The sequence below is a fragment of the Bos javanicus genome, chromosome 17, assembly GCF_032452875.1.
Source record: "Bos javanicus breed banteng chromosome 17, ARS-OSU_banteng_1.0, whole genome shotgun sequence".
NCBI classification, from domain to species: domain Eukaryota; kingdom Metazoa; phylum Chordata; class Mammalia; order Artiodactyla; family Bovidae; genus Bos; species Bos javanicus.
In genome coordinates, this window is record NC_083884.1 from 41,056,483 (window position 1) to 41,075,084 (window position 18,602).

Below are 18,602 nucleotides of genomic sequence, written 5' to 3' on the forward strand. Positions count from 1 at the left end.
TCACAGTAATTCAGTTTTATACACACACACGCACACACACACACACACACACACATATATACATTCTTTCTCAGATTCTTTCCCTTATCAGGTACTGCAAAATACTGAGTATAGTTCCCTATGCTACACTGTAGGTCCTTATTGGCTTATCTATTTTATATATACTAGTGTGTATCTATTAATCCCAGTCTCCTATCTTATCTCTTCCCTCTTTCCCCTTTGGTAATGAGTTTTCCTTTTGTCGCTATGATAGCATACCACATGTAGCTACCAATTTCTTATTTTAAATTAATTTTTATTGAACAATGTTGCCTTAGTTGCAGGTATATAGCAAAGTGAATCACTTATCATATACGGAGTTGGTGATGGACAGGGAGGCCTGGCGTGCTGCAGTTCATGGGGTTACAAAGAGTTGGAGACGACTGAGCGACTGAACTGAACTGATTCTTTTTCAGATTCTTTCCCCATATAGTTCATTACCTAGTATTGATTAGAGTTCCCTGTGCCCTGTGCTATACAGCAGGTTTTTATTAGTTATCTATTTTATATGTAGTAGTCTATATATGTCAATTGCAATCTTTCAATTTACACTGATTTCTGAATCAGCCAGTACATGCACTGCAGTAAAAAGCCACCTGCAAAAATGTTTAATTTTCATATTGTGATCAGTCAGGGACCCAAACTGATAAGATTATATCCTAAGACACATTTCTTTGGTCTTTGGTTGTGCTGGGGAGAAAGGGAGGTGGCAAACCACACTCAGTCCTAAGACACAGGAAACAATAGTTCAGTCAGATGTTTTTTAAACTGAATCAATTGCCAACTTTCCAGTCATGGATTGAAGGATTGCCATTGCTTTCCTCCACTAATTAACTAGTCATGCCCACATTTAGCATGTCTTACTTATTGACAAGGGCTTCCCTAATGGCTCAGACAGTAAAGAATCCACCTGCAATGTGGGAGACCTGGGTTTGATCCCTAGGTTGGAAAGATCTCCTGGAGGAGGGCATCATAGCCCACTCCAGTATTGTTGCCTGGAGAATCCCCATGGACAGAGAGCCTGGTGGGCTACTGTCCATGGGGTCACAAAGAGTCAGACACAACTGAGCAATTAAGTACACAAACACTTATGACCCAGCTCCCATTTTTATATTGTCAGGATTCATTGGGTTCAAGTGACATAAATCCAACTCAGCAGAGGTCATCAGTCTCTCTCTGTGCATCTGTCTCTGTTTCTTTCTGTTTTACTGTCTCTCTCACTCTATTTTCTTGTTTCTGCTTCTCTCTGCTTTGCTACTTTAGACAGATTTTTCTCCATGTGGTTGAAATAATGGATGCTGGTAACACCTGGTTGTTATCTTTTCATGTCCATTGTCCACAATCCCCAAAGCAAGGGCATATCTCCTAGTCTAGCAGAGAATTATTGGTCAAGTCTCTGACTTTGGGCTCCATGCTTAGCCCTGAGCTAACTTACTGAGCTAACTTCTAGGGGAAGGGACCTTAGAATTACCAGAGACTAGATTGTGTGTTTCCCTTGATGATTAGAAGGTAGTATAGGACACATTATCAAATGATGGAGAATGAGTAGTATTGATGGGCAGATGCCCAGCCTACTACAATCCAGAAGTTTCTATGCCAGTGAGTATACACAGAAATAGTACCAAAGCTGATAATATCTTAGGAGGTGTTCAGAGTTAGTGAGTATTGGCAAGAAGGAACTAGGACAAAGGAGGGGATGAGAACCGAGGAAAAGAAAGATGGCAAAGGAAAGAACACATGGTAAATATGGTAAATAAAAAATCAATAACCACTATAAGTTGAATGAGGATATTTTCAGGCTTTGTGAGTTGGTGCATGTGGATCTTGTGAAGAACATTAAAAGTAATTGTAATTATCAAAGTAGTCATAAATGCAAACATTATAAAGAAATATACAATTAGGGAATTAAGTTTATGACTTTGCTATGTGTAGGCAGACCACTTTAGCCAAATTATTTTTCTTTTGGTGAGATAACACTCTTCAGGCTCTTCTGCTGAAATAAGAAGGTGTTGGAATAAGAAATCCTAGCTGTAAAAGCAAACATATGTCTCCTTTTTCTTTTAGAATTACTACAGTTCAAATCTAAGTTCCCATGATTTCTAAATTGTGTCCTAGATAACTGACTATTGCTGATGTTAGCGTGCCATGAGCAGCTACAGGGAATTTCTCAACTATTGCATCTTCCACAGACTAGTCAAACACAACACACAATTGGATCTAGGTGTAAAAAATTTAAGACATATTTTGGCATCTCTTCACTCCTACCATGTTTAGCGTTTATTCACCTTTCAAAATGTGAAATTGGGCTTTTTCTATAATGTGTCAAATCTATAAACATATCAAATGGTCATATACCTAGAAAGATCAAATATCTTACCAGATTTGCTTTAGGGGGATAAGAAATATTCTGGATAGAATATTGCTGGAACTAAGGGGAGATGATAAATAGGTCCTAGAGAAATAGCAGTTTCTTCAATCATGGCACCAAGAGGTAAACCATGGAATAAAGCCAAATGGAATCATAAGGACTCAAGGTAAAAACACCAAGAGTCAAATAGGCACTTAACAAAAACCTGGCAGACTCTTGGGTACTAATGATCAATATAGAGACAAGAAGGCAGGTAGGAGGATAAGGCTCTGGAAGTGAATCCTGAATGGGTCAACCTAACGTGCTAGGCCTCCGGTCTCTGAAAATGATGTTAGTCAGCTATGGGAAACCTTAGACAAGGCCTGGTACTTGGTACCCAGAGATTTCCTGAAGGGAGAAGCTGGGAATACAGTGTTCATTAAAGGGTCAGAAAGGGTAGGATTGGAGAGACAATGAATCCAGGTGTATTATTTCGAATTAGCCAATTGATGGCAAACTATGCTTACCTGCATATCCTCAATGGCCATTATTGGATTCACCTTTGTTCCCCCCAAATAAATAGTAACTATTCTCTAACTCCAGCAATTTATTCATCTTTGTTAACATTGCCCAAATGCTTTGTAAGTTTCCACATCATAGTAGTAACTTATATCCCTTTGAAAGGCTGGGAGAATTGGTGTTCCCAGTGTGAGTTTCTGAGCAGGATTGTCATTAAGACCTTGCCTGATTATTTAATGATACCATAAGAAAAACAACCTGAAGTCCTGAAAAGGAAACTTGTCTGAGGGCACCCTTGTCACCACTAAATTCTCTTTATCTACATTAGTCAGTATGCAGCTAGTTTCAGAGAACTCAACAGTGAAAGGCATTAACTTTAAAGTGCTTTAAAGTGCTCATCTTTAAAGTGCTTCAGATGAGCATAATACATTTAGGGCCTAAAGTCAATTAAAATTAAACTCTTAGGCACATGTGTTTAATAATTTTCAGTTTCTAATTATCTCGCTGTATCTCACTGTTCGCTGAACCCTGGGTAGGCAAGGTGTGAGCTAAGAGGATGGAAGAAAATGTGAGAAGTCATAAGAGCTGCAAACACATTTATTCTCTCCTGACTGGCACAGCAGCCGTAACAGCTGACACGCTGTATTCTCTCCTCTCATGGTTGACCCAGTGGACACAGCCCTAACGCAGCCTCACGGCCATAATGCAGCCATAACGTGGCTCCAAGGGCTTCTTCAGGTGGCACTTATATATGCTTAGAGAACAAAAGTAGCCCATGGCCGAGTGAGTCTCCTTATGCGCATGAGCAGTGCTAAGAGCTCAGCTGTTATGCGATCATTATTTACAAAATGTGGGGCCAGAGAGCCTCACCATGCCGTTTTGGCTACTTTGCTCTTTCCCTGCACCAGTCTAATGAATGAATGAAAAATATTTCCTTTGGATGTTAATTTTACACCATAAGATTTAGGAAACTAATGCTAATAATTTATTACAAGAGCTAATCTTATTTATTCTCTAATATAGTGTATGTATTTATAATTCTACAGGAAATTGATATTTTTATTATATTATCACATAAATGGCAGTATAACAATAAATGGTACATACTGGATATTCTTAAAAATGTGGCTTTGCTTTTAACAAGTGCAAACAATTGGTAGCAAACCACACCCATGTAATCATGTGTGATTTTAGAAAATTTTAACTTTCATATATAGTCAGAGTTTACTTTGCAATTTTTGGAAAATCTATAAATGTATAAGAAATCAATTTAATTTAGTTTCTTGATGTTAATACAATGTCTTTAGTTTTGTGTTATTCTGAGATGAAAGACATATGTTCTTTGGAAAACTATAAGCTAAAACAAATAGCTGTGCTTAAACTTAAAAATATGAGGACAACAATAGGTATAGTATATAGCATTAGACATATTTTTGACAATTAAAAATGGATATTTATAATATCATTACTTATAAAAATTCTTTAAAAAACTATTTTGAGATCATGATAAGATAAATTTTAGTCAGAAGTATGAGTGTTTTTATTTCTTTAGTGGTAATTTATAGCTATTGTTTGCAACAACTTTTGTTTCTTCTTTTTTTTTTTAGTTCACCTTTTTAAAAAAATTTTGTTTTATTTTTTAACTTTACAATATTGTATTGGTTTTTCCATATATCAAAATAAATCCGCCACAGGTATACATGTGTTCCCCATCCTGAACCCTCCTCCCTCCTCCTTCCCCCTACCATCCCTCTGAGTCGTCCCAGTGCACCAGCCCCAAGCATCCAGTATCGTGCATCAAACCTGCACTGGCGACTCATTTCATATATGACATTATACATGTTTCAATGCCATTCTCCCAAATCATCCCACCCTCTCCCTCTCCCACAGAGTCCAAAAGACTGTACTATACATCAGTGTCTCTTTTGCTGTCTCGTATACAGGGTTATTGTTACCATCTTTCTAAATTCCATATATATGCGTTAGTATACTGTATTGGTGTTTTTCTTTCTGGCTTACTTCACTCTGTATAATAGGCTCCAGTTTCATCCACCTTATTAGAACTGATTCAAATGTATTCTTTTTAATGGCTGAGTAATACTCCATTGTGTATATGTACCACTGCTTTCTTATCCATTCATCTGCTGATGGGCATCTAGGTTGCTTCCATGTCCTGGCTATTATAAACAGTGCTGCGATGAACATTGGGGTACACGTGTCTCTTTCCCTTCTGGTTTCCTCAGTGTATATGCCCAGCAGTGGGATTGCTGGATCATAAGGCAGTTCTATTTCCAGTTTTCTAAGGAATCTCCACACTGTTCTCCATAGTGGCTGTACTAGTTTGCATTCCCACCAACAGTGTAAGAGGGTTCCCTTTTCTCCACACCCTCTCCAGCATTTATTGCTTGTAGACTTTTGGATTGCAGCCATTCTGACTGGCGTGAAATGGTACCTCATAGTGGTTTTGATTTGCATTTCTCTGATAATGAGTGATGTTGAGCATCTTTTCATGTGTTTGTTAGCCATCTGTATGTCTTCTTTGGAGAAATGTCTATTTAGTTCTTTGGCCCATTTTTTGATTGGGTCATTTATTTTTCTGGAGTTGAGCTGTAGGAGTTGCTTGTGTATTTTTGAGATTAGTTGTTTGTCAGTTGCTTCATTTGCTATTATTTTCTCCCATTCTGAAGGCTGTCTTTTCACCTTGCTTATAGTTTCCTTTGTTGTGCAGAAGCTTTTAAGTTTAATTAGATCCCATTCGTTTATTTTTGCCAACTTTTGTTTCTTATTGGACCTCCATAGCAGTGATCCTCAGGCTGTGGGCTTGGAAACTGGTTAGAAATGCAAATGCACAGACTCCAGCCGCATCAGCTGAAGCAGAGACTTAGCGGTACAGCCAGCGAGCTATGGTTCCACAAGCTTTCTGGATGATTCCATTACACACTCAAGTTGAAGAACCACTGGGCTTTCTTGTCTTATTTGAAACTTGAAAAGCTAATGGAGAATTTTTGTCATGCTCCTTCTTTGAGTGGGTAAACCCAGTTGCTAAAAATACCCATCAATGAAGAGTATTAGACAAAAACAATGGGGGTTCCTCTTCTCTTGGCTTTTCAAGTTGGCAGTTTGGAAAACAAACCACATCAAGAATGAAAGAGGATTGCAGGGGAAAAGTACATTTATTTAATTTTCAGAAAAATGAACTTAAAAGTAGTTAAAAATTGTCACAGAGATTTGTGCCAAATGCTAACTAGAAATTCTGGTGGTCTAGAAGATCAATGAGTGGCCTAAAATAAAACTCTTTTACCTTTTTAATTGTTTATTTTGGGGAAATATGTCTTAGGAATCCGTGAAGAAATTTGAAGAATGCTCAATGTTCTTTTCAATCAGCAGCATGGGAACCAATGGGAGAAAATACATGTGTACATAAGAGCTTGGTTTAGCATCACCTAGTGGGAACAAGAACAAGAACATTTGTATTTTAAATGATATTTGAGGCCCAGTGATGTTAGAAAGTTCTGCTATGAAGACGTATTGCCAAGCTCTGTTGGTGGAACCCAGTCTGGGCCTGTTGTATCTTTAATTCTGAGTTAAACACCTGTTTTTAGATCACATTACCACTTTAAGTGAAATGAATCAAATGCCATTGTGCAGGTGTCTTGTAGAAGGACTTTAGTAGTTATAGGAGTAAGGAATTTTTCCAAATGTCATGTTGCATCCTGGTGACACATTTACCAAACATATTTACCTAAGCTAATTTCCTTTATTCAAATAATTCTTCAATAAAGAATTAATTCTTAAGACATCTCCAAGTTAATATGTGGTTTCTCCTGCTGAACTACTGAAAGTGATTTCTCTTGTATAAATTGGCTGTGATTACTAGCTGAATGCATATTCTTTGTTTAGAAGCAAATGATATAAGCAATCATTACTGCATGTCTAGTACATGAAAGAAATTTGTCCTTGTTGAGTTCTGACTTTAAATACCTACCTATGCTATCTAAAAGAGGTTTCAGAATTTTGCACTTGAAAGAATTTGTGTGACTTGAGATTTAAGTTGAAATTATCTAGTTTGAAAAGATAAGGTAGAGAAGAATACTGTAAGATATCACCTAGATGTAAAATCTAAAAATGCCAAGCTTTTAGAAACAGCGAGTAGAGTGGTGTTATCAGAGGCTGGGGTCTGAGGCTGGGGGAAGTTGGGAGATGATGTTGAAGGGTACCAGTTTGCAAACTAGAAGATGAGTTAAGTTTTAGAGATCAAATAATGCATGGCATAGTGATTAGAGTCAATAATGCTATATTATGTATTTCAAAATTGCTGAGAGACTAGATCTTAAATGTTATCACCACATAAAGAAAGAAGTGGTAATTATGTGACATGATAGAAATTACATAGCTGAAGCTTCAGTGGTCATCATATAACAATATATGATGTATTGAAACAAGTTGCATATCTTGAACTTAACACAATTTATATGTAAATTTTATCTCAATAAAAAAATAGACTGAGGGGCTTTTTTTTTTTAGCTCAAGTAAGAAGTGGTTATGAGACTAATATAGAAGATATTATGTTCCTTTATTTTTCTAAATAAATTAAATCTAGTTCTAGGTGCATCCCACCTGGCTCTGTTCTTCCCTTCACAGGGATCCTGACCCTGGATGGCCAGGGTGGTCACCATGGTTACCATTGCTTTTTTTTTTTTTTTTTTTTTGCTATGTGACAGCTGATGTCAATAACTTTGCAGCCCTGCTGCTTGAGACACTGATGCAGCTTCCAGAGCCCAGCTCCTTTGTGAGGTCCAACACAGGGGACATTTGCTCTTGCTCTCAAAACCAGGTGTGTAAGGCTTGGCCCAGCAGCTGTCTACTTTCTGCATCAGAACTTACCCTCACTCTTGAGATGCCCTGATGGTCTGTGCACAGGCCCCAGCACTCACAGAGCCTGTCATCCTTTGAAGGTCCCATATTGCAGAAGCCAAACTCCTCACTTGAACCTTGAGCTGTGCCCCTCTTCTGGTGGAGAGTAGCTGGTTCAGACATTTACCCAGGGACCTTGTAACCTTAGCATTTCTTGAACTGGCCCAGGGATCCTTTACTAAAAGAAGTTTCCAAAAGACAAGGAAGTCATTTCTCTCCTGCTCTGCCACGCTCCCCCCACTCCACACCACCGCCATCAAGTTGAGACTGAGAACAGAAAGCATGATCATTCTTTAGGAAAAGAGAGTTCAGTGAGACTCAGAGGGGGAGCAAAGAAGGCTTGTTACATCTGTGGCTGAGGACACAGCCTCAAGAGTCTCCTTGTCTTTTCCAATCAGACAAGCTTCAAAAGCAGACAATGGCTTCTAAGAAACATCCATGACCCAGGGCCCCAGCAAGTCAGTCCTTCTTGTTCCTTCCATGCACTAGCTGACCACATACCTTGAAAGTCACTACAGACAAAGAGAGTGAAACACAGGGCGACTCCTAGTTCCTGTTCTTTCCAGTCCTTCTTTATCATCCAGTCAAAGGTAGACAGTACTGGTAGAATGTGCTGGATCAAGGTGTGAAATAAAGACAGCTTAAAAAAAAAAAGTATTCATTTATTTTAATTGGAAGATAATTGCTTTACAATGCTGTGGTAGTTTTCTGCTGTACAAGGAATGAAGTGTATGTATACATATACTCCCTCCCTCCTGAGTCTCCCTTCCACCTTCTACCCCATCCCACCCCTCTGGGTTGTCACAGAGCACCAGGTTGAGCTCCCTGCATGATACAGCAAATTCCCACTGGCTATCTATTTTACATATGGTAATGTATATGGTTCAATGCTACTCTCTCAATTTGTCCCACCCTCTCCTTCTGCTGTGTCCACAAGTCTTTTGTCTATGTCTGTGCCTCTATTACTGCCCTACAAATAGGTTCATCGGTACCATATTTCTAGATTCTGTATATATGCATTAGTATATGGTATTTGTTTTTCTCTTTCTGACTTTGCTTTGTATAACGGGCTCTAGGTTCATTTACTTCAGTTCAACAGACTCACACTTATTCCTTTTTACGACTGAGTAATATTTCATTGTATGTATATACCATATCTTCTTTATCCATTCATCTATTGATAAACATTTAGGTTGCTTCTATGTCTTGGCTATTTGAGTAGAGCTGCAATAAACATTGGGGTGTGAAGTCAAGTGGGCCTTAGAAATCATCACTACAAACAAAGCTAGTGGAGGTGATGGAATTCCAGTTGAGCTATTTCAAATCCTGAAAGATGATGCTGTGAAAGTGCTGCACTCAATATGCCAGCAAATTGGGAAAACTCAGCAGTTCCCACAGGACTGGAAAAGGTCAGTTTTCATTCCAATCCCAAAGAAAGGTAATGCCAAAGAATGCTCAAACTACCGCACAATTGCACTCATCTCACACGCTAGTAAAGTAATGCTCAAAATTCTCCAAGCCAGGCTTCAGCAATACGTGAACCATGAACTTCCAGATGTTCAAGCTCGTTTTAGAAAAGGCAGAGGAACCAGAGATCAAATTGCCAACATCCGCTGGATCATCAAAAAAGCAAGAGTTCCAGAAAAGCATCTATTTCTGCTTTATTGACTATACCAAAGCCTTTGACTGTGTGGATCACAACAAACTGTGGAAAATTCTGAAAGAGATGGGAAGACCAGACCACCTGATCTGCTTCTTGAGAATTTGTATGCAGGTCAGGAAGCAACAGTTAGAACTGGACATGGAACAACAGACTGGTTCCAAATAGGAAAAGGAGTTCATCAAGGCTGTATATTGTCACTCTGCTTATTTAACTTCTATGCAGAGTACATCATGAGAAACGCTGGGCTGGAAGAAGCACAAGCTGGAATCAAGATTGCTGGGAGAAATATCAATAACCTCAGATATGCAGATGACACCACCCTTATGGCAGAAAGTGAGGAGGAACTCAAAAGCCTCTTGATGAAAGTGAAAGTGGAGAGTGAAAAAGTTGGCTTAAAGCTCAACATTCAGAAAACGAAGATCATGGCATCTGGTCCCATCACTTCATGGGAAATAGATGGGGAAGCAGTGGAAACAGCGTCAGGCTTTATTTTTTGGGGCTCCAAAATCACTGCAGATGGTGACTGCAGCCATGAAATTAAAAGATGCTTACTCCTTGGAAGGAAAGTTATGACCAACCTAGATAGCATATTCAAAAGCAGAGATATTACTTTGCCATCAAAGGTCCATCTAGTCAAGGCTATGGTTTTTCCTGTGGTCAGGTATGGATGTGAGAGTTGGACTGTGAAGAAAGCTGAGTGCCAAAAAATTGATGCTTTTGAACTGTGGTGTTGGAGAAGACTCTTGAGAGTCCCTTGGACTGCAAGGAGATCCAACCAGTCCATTCTAAAGGAGATCAGTCCTGGGTGTTCATTGGAAGGACTGATGCTAAAGCTGAAACTCCAGTACTTTGGCCACCTCATGTGAAGAGTTAACTCATTGGAAAAGACTGATGCTGGGAGGGTTTGGGGGCAGGAGGAGAAGGGGATGACAGAGGATGAGATAGCTGAATGGCATCACCGATTCGATGGACATGAGTTTGAGTGAACTCCGGGTGTTGGTGATGGACAGGGAGGCCTGGCGTGCTGTGATTCATGGGGTCACAAAGAGTCAGACACGACTGAGCGACTGAACTGACTGACTAAACTGACTAATAGGATGGTGTTTTGCAGTGTTTTGAAGATACAGTACCTGGCATTATATAGGTAGTTAGTGTCATAAATCAGAGAAGGCAATGGCACCTCACTCCAGTACTCTTGCCTGGAAAATTCCATGGACGGAGGAGCCTGGTAGGCTGCAGTCTGTGGGGTCGCTAAGAGTCGGACATGACTGAGTCACTTCCCTTTCACTTTTCACTTTCATGCATTGGAGAAGGAAATGGCGGCCCACTCCAGTGTTCTTGCCTGGAGAATCCCAGGGACAGGGGAGCCTGGTGGGCTGCTTTCTCTGGGGTTGCACAGAGTCGGACATGACTGAAGTGACTTAGCAGCAGCAGCAGCAGTGTCATAAACACATTGGTCTGTGCAGTATTGAAAACAAGATTTGGATTGGAATGATTTACTTAGACTTATGATTTGGATTACTCTTATTTTAGCCTAATCACATTGAATTCAATTAGAGCTTGCAAGTTTTACTTTGATGAGAGGTGCTCTGTAGAGCATCATTTTCCCAAGTCTAATGGGTCTCAAAAAGATAAGAGTTGTCTGTGTATGTGACAAGTTGTATGTTGACAAATCAGGTACACCCTTTTGGGGAGAAGTTGCAGAAGCCCTTCTGATTTGAGGCTTTTTGTCACTCACAGCATAATAACTGGGGGAAATCTAGGGTCCAGAAATGGCTAATCAATGATAGTTCTGTGGGCATAATCTGTTTCAAACCTTTCCAGGATCAAAGTGACTGTAACCCTGCATAAGGGCAAAGGTTTTGGAGACAGAAAAAATACAGATTTGAATCTTGGTTCTACTACACACAAGTTGCATAACTGTGTGACCTCGAGAGAATCAGCTTGGTTTTTCTGAGCCTCAGTTAGACTATCTTGGTGGACTTTTACGAGAACTGAAAAAATTGTATGCAATGATTTATATATACTCTTTGATATATATATATATATATATGTATATTATATACACCACCTTGCTTGGTCCCAGAATATAATACATGCTTAATCCTGGAAAAAGTTATATTCCATTTATAGTTATTATAATATCTTGGCTATATTCCCTGTATTGTATAATATATCCTTGTTGCTTATTTCATACATAACAGCTTGTACCTTTTAATCCCCTACCTCTACATTGCCCTCCCCACTGGTAACCACTAGTTTGTTCTCTAGATCTGAGTCTGCTGGTTTTTTTTTTTTTTTTTAATATTCACTAGTGTGTTGTATTTTTTAGATTTCACAAATAAATGATATCAGACAGTATTTGTCTTTGTCTGACTTATTTCACTTAGCATAATGCTTTCCAAATCTGTCCATTATGCTGCAAATGGAAAAATATTATTCATTTTTATGACTGAATATATATATATAGATAGATAGATATAGATATAGATATAGATATATGCCACATCTTTATCCATTTGGTGCTAGTGGTAAAGAACTCACCTGCCAATGCAGGAGACATAAGAGATGTGGGTTTGATCCCTGGATTGTGAAGATCCCCTGGAGGAGGGCATGGCAACCCACTCCAGTATCCTTACTTGAAGAATCTCCATGGAGAGAAGAGCCTGGTTGTAGTCCATGGGATTGCAAAGAGTCAGGCATGACTGAAGCAGCTTAGCATGCACTGATGAACACTTAAGTTGTTTCCATATATTGGCAATTGTAAATAATGCTGTTATGAACCTTGGGGTTTCTTTTGAATATAAACAAAACAAGGAGTGGAATTATTGGCTCATATGGTAACTACTTTTAGTTTTCTGAGAAGTCTCCATTGCTCAGATGTTCTCCATTTCTCCACAGTGCCTGCAGTAATTTACATTCCCGCCAACAGTGTAGGAGGATTCCCTTTTCTCCACATCCTTGCCAACATTTGTTACTTATGTGTGTGTGTGTGTGAGTGTGTGTGTGTGTTTTGACAGGTGTGAGTTGATACCTCATTGTGGTTTTGATTTGCATTTCTCTGATGCCTATTGGCCATCTGTATGTCTTCTTTGGAAAAATATCTATTCATGTCTTCTGCCCATTTTTAACTTTTTTTTTTTTTGGATGTTGAGCTGTATAAGCTATTTATGTATTTTGATATTAACCCCCTATTGATCGTACCATTTGTAATTGTTTTCTCCCATTCAGTAAGTTGTCTTTTTATTTCGTTGATGGTTTCCTTTGCTATACAAAATTTTTAAGTTAAATTAGGTATCATTTGTTGAGTTTCACTTTTATTTCCTTTGCTTTAGGAGACAGATCTTAACTGCTACAAGTTATGTCAAAGAGTGTTCTGCCTGTTTTAAATAATTAATTAAATCACATATTTTAAATTCTTGTTGCATACTAGAGACAGTAAATCTTGACTTCTCATACTGGAATATGATTCTCTATCACTTTTTGTCTCTGTTTCACCAAATTTCTGGCATTTCACTTTAAATTGCTAAGGTTGATAAGATATTAATTTTATTTAGTAACCATAATTAATTCATCTGCTTTTATTTAGTGACTGATTCTGAAACTGGAAAAACAGCAAATGCTGTTTACTTTGTTATCACTATGTGTGACTATGCCAAAACCTTTGACTGTGTGGATCAGAAGAAACTGCGGAAAATTCTGAAAGAGATGGGAATACCAGACCACCTGACCTGCCTCTTGAGAAACCTATATGCAGGTCAGGAAGCAACAGTTAGAACTGGACATGGAACAACAGACTGGTTCCAAATAGGAAAAGGAGTTCATCAAGGCTGTATATTGTCACCCTGCTTATTTAACTTCTATGCAGAGTACATCATGAGAAACGCTGGACTGGAAGAAACACAAGCTGGAATCAAGATTGCTGGGAGAAATATCAATAACCTCAGATATGCAGATGACACCACCCTTATGGCAGAAAGTGAAGAGGAACTCAAAAGCCTCTTGATGAAAGTGAAAGATGAGAGTGAAAAGTTGGCTTAAAGCTCAACATTCAGAAGACGAAGATCATGGCATCCGGTCCCATCACTTCATGGGAAATAGATGGGGAAACAGTGGAAACAGTGTCAGGCTTTATTTTTCTGGGCTCCAAAATCACTGCAGATGGTGACTGCAGCCATGAAATTAAAAGACGCTTACTCCTTGGAAGGAATGTTATGACCAATCTAGATAGCATATTCAAAAGCAGAGATATTACTTTGCCGACAAAGGTCCATCTAGTCAAGGTTATGGTTTTTCCAGTGGTCATGTATAGACATGAGAGTTGGACTGTGAAGAAAGCTGAGCGCTAAAGAATTGATGCTTTTGAACTGTGGTGTTGGAGAAGACTCTTGAGAGTCCCTTGGACTGCAAGGAGATCCAACCAATCCATTCTGAAGGAGATCAGCCCTGGGACTTCTTTGGAAGGAATGATGCTGAAGCTGAAACTCCAGTACTTTGGCCACCTCATGTGAAGAGTTGACTCATTGGAAAAGACCCTGATGCTGGGAGGGATTGGGGGCAGGAGGAGAAGGGGATGACAGAGGATGAGATGGCTGGATGGCATCACTGACTCGATGGACAGGAGTCTGAGTGAACTCTGGGAGTTGGTGATGGACATGGAGGCCTGGCGTGCTGCAATTCATGGGGTCGCAAAGAGTCAGACACGGCTGAGCGACTGAACTGAACTGAACTGCTTTTGCTCTGGCTCCCATTCTGCTTTGATTCTAGCTCTTTCTATAGGCAACTTTTGTTTTTTGCCTGAAGATTTTACTTAGGTTTCTAATTTGTTGCATTGACTGCTTTTATTACATTCACAAGTTCTTAATAACTTCTCAAGAATAATATCATTTGCAAATATTTTCCTGAGATCACTTCTTCCTGGAATTCTGTATTTTCTTATAAGGATTATAGTGAGTTTGTAACTATTTTATTCCTTTGCAAATAATTTTAAATGGTCTTAGTAAAGAAGAGTCGGAAATGACTGAGCAACTTCACTTTCACTTTTCACTTGCATGCATTGGAGAAAAAATGGCAACCCACTCCAGTGTTGTTGCCTAGAGAATCCCAGGGACGGTGGACCCTGGTGGGCTGCTGTCTATGTGGTCGCACAGAGTCGGACATGACTGAAGTGACTTAGCAGCAGTAGCAGCAGTAAAGAACAAACATCAATACTTGCAGTCGCTTCTCTGTTTTGACCTTTGTTACTCTGACATTTAATGAAGCAGCTGCTGCTGCTGCTGCTAAGTCGATTCAGTCATATCCGACTCTGTGCGACCCCAGAGACGGCAACCCACAAGGCTCCCCTGTCCCTGGGATTCTCCAGGCAAGAACACTGGAGTGGATTGCCATTTCCTTCTCCAATGCATGAAAGTGAAAAGTGAAAATGAAATTGCACAGTCGTGTCCAACTCTTTGCGAGCCCATGGACTGAAGCCTACCAGGCTCCTCTGTCCATGGGATTTTCCAGGCAAGAGTACTGGATTGGGTTGCCATTGCCTTCTCCATTACTGAAGCAGGAAGATGTGTGATTCAACCTAATTCTAACCTAGCTTATTATTTTTTTAAAATTTTAGTCTTTTCAAACTTTGTATATAGGAAACAGAATTAATTTTCTATCCAACCCCTGGCCCAACTGGCTCCTCTTTAAAATGCAAATATTCTGAATGGCTTAAACCTTCATTGTCAAGGTGCTCCAGAGGCCTTGTTCACATCTTATTTTCAGAGTCTCAGGCAAATCTCTTCCTATCCTAGCTCAGTCACCATCCTTTTGCTGCTAAGTCCTGAGTCAGTTTCTGCAGCTGAGACCTCTCTTTGGAGCTCCTCTCCTGCCTAGTAGCTGAGGCCTGTGGCATCCCAACATCATCCTAATGTCACCCCAGCGCCATCCCTGCGTCAGAACATACAGAGCTGTTCACCATCTCTCCTCCTCCATCTGCTCCACCTCCTGTGGTCCTGGCCTCACCCAGAGAAAACATCACCTGTTTTCTCAAGTCAGGGATCTGAGGGTCACTCCTGACTCCTTTTGTGTTTTCACTCCCTGGGTCTCCCCAACTGTTAGTTGCATCAATTCCATTCCACAATATTTCTCAAAATCATTCTACTTCTTAACCTTCACTGCCACCACTTGAGCTGGTGTCATAATCTGAAACATGTCAGCCTTCCCAACTGCTCTTTTTGACTCTCCTAATTTCTACCTTTTCATACTGTTCATGAAATTCTCAAGGCGAGAATACTGAAGTGGTTTGCCATTCCCTTCTCCAGTGGACCACTGGAGAAAAAACCACTCCAGAGTTTTGTCAGAACTCTCCACCATGACCCATCTGCCTTGGGTAGCCTTACACAGCATGGCTCATAGTTCCATTGAGCTACACAAGGCTGTGGTCCATGTGATCAGTTTGGTTAGTTTTCTGTGATTGTGGTTTTCAGTCTGTCTGCCTTCTGGATGGATAAGGATAAGAGACTTATGGAAACTTCCTGATGGGAGAGACTGACTGAAACAAGACCAGGGGAAACTGGGTCTTGTTCTGATTGGCGGGGCCATGTTCAGTAAAACTTTTCTGCTGATGGACAGGACTGTTTTCCCTCCCTGTTGCTTGACCTGAGGCCAAAGTATGGTGGAGGTAATGAAGATAAGGCTTCCCTGGTGGCTCAGAAGGTAAAGAGTCTGCTTGCAGTGTGGGAGACCCATGTTCAATGCCTGGGTTAGGAAGATCCCCTGGAGAAGGAAATGGCACCCCACTCCAGTATTCTTGCCTGGAGAATCCCATGGATGGAGGAGCCTGGAAGGTTACAGTCCATGGGGTCACAGAGTCCTACATGACTGAGTGACTTCATGTTACTTCACTTATGAAGGGCAAAGCTACAGGCAAAGGAGACAAGGAAAGATATACCCATTTGAATGCAATGTTCCAAAGAATAGCAAGGAGAGATAAGAAAGCCTTCCTCAGCAATCAGTGCAAAGAAATAGAGGAAAACAATAGAATGGGAAAGACTAGAGATCTCTTCAAGAAAATTAGAGATACCAAGGGAACATTCATGCAAAAATGAGCACAATAAAGGACAGAAATGGTATGGACCTAACAGAAGCAGAAGATATTAAGAGGTGGCAAGAATACACAGAAAAACTATACAAAAAAGATCTTCATGACCCAGAGAACCATGAAGCTGTGATTACTTACCCAGAGCCAGACATCCTGGAATGTGAAGTCAAGTGGGCCTTAGAAAGCATCTCTACGAACAAAGCTAGTGGAGGTGATAGAATTCCAGTTGAGCTATTCCAAATCCTGAAAGATGATGCTGTGAAAGTGCTGCACTCAATATGCCAGCAAATTTGGAAAACTCAGCAGTTCCCACAGGACTGGAAAAGTTAGTTTTCCTTCCAATCCCAAAGAAAGGTAATGCCAAAGAATGTCAAATTACCAAACAATTGCACTCATCTCACATGCTAGCAAAGTAATGCTCAAAATTCTCCAAGCCAGGCTTCATATGTAAACTGTGAACTTCCAGATGTTCAAGCTAGATTTAGAAAAGGCAGAGGAACCAGAGATCAAATTGCCAACATCCGCTGGATCATCAAAAAAGCAAGAGAGTTTCAGAAAAACATCTATTTCTGCTTTATTGACTATGCCAAAGCCTTTGACTGCGTGGATCACAAGAAACTGTGGAAAATTCTGAAAGAGATGGGAATACCATAGAACTTGATCTGCCTCCTGAGAAAACTGTTTGCAGGTCAGGAAGCAACAGTTAGAACTGGACATGGAACAACAGACTGGTTCCAAATAGGAAAAGGAGTATGTCAAGGCTGTATATTGTCACCCTGCTTATTTAACTTATATGCAGAGTACATCATGAGACATGCTGGGCTGGATGGAGCACAAGCTGGAATCAAGATTGCTGGGAGAAATATCAATAACTTCAGATATGCAGATGACACCACCCTTATGGCAGAAAGTGAAGAACTAAAGAGCCTCTTGATGAAAGTGAAAGAGGAGAGTGAAAAAGTTGGCTTAAAACTCAATATTCAGAAAACGAAGATCATGGCATCTTGTCCCATCACTTCATGGCAAATAGATGGGGAAACAATGGAAACAGTGGCACACTTTATTTTTCTGGGCTCCAAAATCACTGCAGATGGTGATTGCAGCCTTGAAATAAAAAGATGCTTACTCCTTGGAAGAAAAGCTATGACCAACCAAGACAGCATATTAAAAAGCAGAGACATTACTTTGCCATTAAAGGTCCATCTAGTCAAAGCTATGGTTTTTCCAGTAGCCATGTAGGGATGTGAGAGTTGGACTGTAAAGAAATCTGAGCGCTGAAGAATTGCTGCTTTTGAACTATGGTGTTGGAGAAGACTCTTGAGAGTCCTTTGGACTACAAGGAGATCCAACCAGTCCATCCTAAAGGAAATCAGTCCTGAATATTCATTGGAAGGACTGATGCTGAAGCTGAAACTCCAGTACTTTGGCCACCTGATGTGAAGAACTGACTCATTGGAAAACACCCTGACGCTGGGAAAGATTGAAGGTGGGAGGAGAAGGGGACGACAGAGGATGAGATGGTTGGATGGCATTACCGATGCAATGGACATGAGTTTGAGCAAGCTCCGTGCATTGGTGATGGACAGGGAAGCTTGACGTGCTGCAGTCCTTGGGGTTGCAAAGAGTGGGACACGACTGAGTGACTGAACTGAACTGAATTTCTACATGGGACATACTTCCCTCTCCATTTGTCCTTATTGTTTCTTTAAAAGTCTTCATTGAATTTATTACAATATTGCTTCTGCTTTATGTTTGTTTTTTTTTTTTTTTTGCTAGGAGGCATGTGGAAATCTTAGCTCTCCGACCAGGAACTGAACCCACAACCTCTGCATTGGAAGGCATGGTCTTAACTACTGGGCCACCAGGGAAGTTCTGCTATTTATCTTTTACACACTTTTCCTTTTAGGAAGATAGGAGAGAGGCTTATATGAGGTTAGAAACCTTTGCTAGTATTTCCACATCACCTTTCTTATTTATGACAGTATCTCACTTTGCAGTACAAAATTTTCCTTCATTAGCCTCTTCTGTTGAATAATTAAAAT